The sequence below is a fragment of the Solanum stenotomum genome, chromosome 1 (genome assembly GCF_019186545.1).
Source record: "Solanum stenotomum isolate F172 chromosome 1, ASM1918654v1, whole genome shotgun sequence".
Lineage (NCBI taxonomy): Eukaryota > Viridiplantae > Streptophyta > Magnoliopsida > Solanales > Solanaceae > Solanum > Solanum stenotomum.
In genome coordinates this window covers 88,074,496-88,077,604 of record NC_064282.1, presented here as the reverse complement: position 1 = coordinate 88,077,604, position 3,109 = coordinate 88,074,496, and the positions used below count along the sequence as shown (strand labels likewise).

Genomic DNA, 3,109 nt, shown 5'->3' with positions numbered 1-3,109 from the left:
TCTGTTTCTCCTCTTCTTCCTACTTTTGAGGATTTATCATCTTCTTTTAAGAGGTTCAAACCTGGATTTGTGTATGAACGACGTCGGCCAACTTTACCCTATCCCGACACTGATCCGCCGCCTGAAACTGCACCACAACTAGAATCTGAGAATTCTTCAAGATCTGGTCCTCTTGAGCCTACTCGGCGATCTACAAGAGTATCTCGTACTCCCAATTGGTATGGATTTTCCTCTACTTTATCCAACATATCTGTTCCATCTTGTTACTCACAAGCTTCCAAGCATGAATGTTGGCAGAAAGCAATGGAGGAAGAACTTTTGGCTCTTAAAGAAAATGACACATGGGACATTGTTTCATGTCCTTCAAATGTCCGCCCTATTGGATGTAAGTGGGTTTATTCAATCAAACTTCATTCTGATGGAACTCTTGATCGGTACAAAGCTCGATTGGTTGTTCTTGGTAACAGACAAGAGTATGGGGTGGACTATGAGGAGACTTTTGCACCCGTAGCCAAAATGACTACGGTACGAACTATTATTGCCATTGCTGCTTCACAAAACTGGTCTCTTTATCAAATGGATGTCAAAAATGCTTTTCTCCATGGTGATCTTAAAGAAGATATTTATATGAAACCTCCACCTGGTTTGTTCTCATCGCCTACATCAGATGTATGCAAGTTGAAGCGGTCTTTGTATGGATTAAAACAAGCTCCAAGAGCTTGGTTTGATAAGTTCCGGTCTACTTTGCTACAATTTTCTTTTGAGCAGAGCAAATATGACTCATCTTTGTTTCTTCGGAAAACATCTACAGGTTGTGTTCTTCTTTTGGTGTATGTAGATGACATTATTATCACAGGAACTGATTCTTCACTAATCACTTGCCTCCAACAGCAGCTTAAAGATTCTTTTCATATGAAAGATCCTGGTACTCTTACTTATGTTTTGGGTTTGGAAGTTCATAATGTTGCTTTAGGTGTATTTCTAAACCAACACAAATATACTCAGGATCTGATTTCTTTGGCTGGTCTTCAAGTTTCCTCCTCCGTAGATACTCCACTGGAAATGAATGTCAAGTATCGTCGTGAGGAAGGCGATCTTCTTCCTGATCCAACTATATTTCGACAATTAGTTGGGAGTCTAAATTACCTTACTATTACTCAACCTGATATCTCTTTTGCAGTTCAACAAGTTAGTCAATTTATGCAAGCTCCCCGTCATTTCCACTGGGTGGCTGTTCGTCGCATCATTCAGTACCTTCTAGGAACATGTACTCATGGATTGTTCTTTCCAAGTGGTTCTCCTATTCGTCTTAATGCTTTTAGTGATTCTGATTGGGCGGGATGTCCTGATACTCGTCGTTCAGTCTCTGGTTGGTGCATGTTTCTTGGAGAGTCATTCAAATCTTGGAAGAGTAAAAAGCAAGATCGTGTGTCAAAATCTTCAACAGAGGCTGAATATTGATCCATGTCTACTGCTTGCTCCGAGGTTGTATGGCTTCGTGGATTACTTGCTGAGATTGGATTTCCCCAACCTCATCCTACTCCTCTCCACACTGACAATACAAGTGCTATTCAGATTGCTACTAATCTAGTTTTTCATGAGAGGACCAAACACATCGAAGTGGATTGTCATTATATACGAGAAGTTGTAGATAAAGGAGTCATTACTCTTCCACATGTGTCCAGTGATCTTCAAATAGCTGATGCGTTTACAAAATCCATGGCACGGCAACGCCATCAGTTTCTAGTAGGCAAATTCATGCTTCTTGATCCACCAGCATCAATTTGAGGGGGGATGTTAGCATGATGGACAACTAAATGATTGTATATATTAATGTAATTATATAGTGATATAAATTAGCATGATCATATACATTTCTTGTAGAATCATATGAATAAATATTGTGATAGAATAGCTGATTTGGAGGGATAGCAAGGCAGATTTAGAGGGATTCAATGGCAGATTTGTATAGATAGAATAGCTGATCTTTAGGGATAGGAATGGCGGATCTTTAGGGATGTGTAGTCTTTATTTTCTCTATATAATGGAAAGACTCTCTCACTTTGAAAGGCATTCAGCTGAAAATTGACAAGCAATACTAAGTAACATATAACTCTTATGATAACCAATAGAGTTGATCATGTGTTTAAACTTTAGGTACATACTTGAACAAAGTACTGCAACTTCTCATCAGAGGCGGTTATAGTTATGTAGAAAGTGTCGTTCCCTTTTGCAATATTCTGGAAGGCATTTTGAGTATCACTGAGTGTCAGGGATTAAGTAAGCAGCCTTAACAACAGACACTATTATTTTTATGCGAAGTGTAGATCAGGTGCAAATAAATCAGGTAAAAATACTTGGAAAGGTTTGTCTCAGTATATAGATGATAGATTGAGCAAATTTCTTCAATGGCTTCTTCAGGGAAATCGATGATCCAAACCCTAAAACGGTTCATGAAGAAGCCATGGGAGTTCACCGGACCTCAAACAAGCCTTGAGTATTTAGACTCTGTACCCAAGGCAACGGAGTAAAGAATCTTCTATCCCGCCACTACCCAATCTCAGGCCATCATCCCCACATCCGATCCTAAAACCGTCTTCGATATCAAGTATTATTCTCGTGACCAGAGGCGTAACCGTCCTCCAATCAAGCGCACCTTCCTCACCAAAGCTGATGTTGAGAAGATAAGGATGGAGTACAAGTTTGATGTTAACGATTTTCCTAAGCCTTATGTGACTGCTAAGGTTGAAAAGGATGTGAATGTTATTGGTGGTAGCTACCAGAAATGAAGGCTTTGTTCTCGTGGCGAAGACTCCAGTTGCTGTCAATAACGGTAGCTGCTGATGTTTTACAGTGTCAGCCAAGTGTATTGCAAATGTACTCCCTTTTTTAAAATGTTGAGATATATATTCTTGGAGCAATTTCCTTTGGTTTTAGAGTGAAAAGTTTCACCAGTTGAATAATTTTTTTTCATTTAGCTTATTGATGATAATGAAGTAACATACTTAGTGAAGTCTACCTTGGCCGGTAATAACAAAGCAATGCTACTTTTGGGAGTACACGTTTTCATTATAAAGGAAATTGGATTGTACACTACACCGTCAAGCTT

The 3,109-nt window shown here is 39.2% G+C and overlaps 1 pseudogene; it reads left to right on the top strand.

Annotated features, from left to right (window-relative positions):
* The first annotated feature begins 2,396 nt into the window (after positions 1-2,396).
* On the top strand, positions 2,397-2,789 carry LOC125864562 (uncharacterized; annotated as a pseudogene).
* Positions 2,790-3,109: the final 320 nt, after the last annotated feature.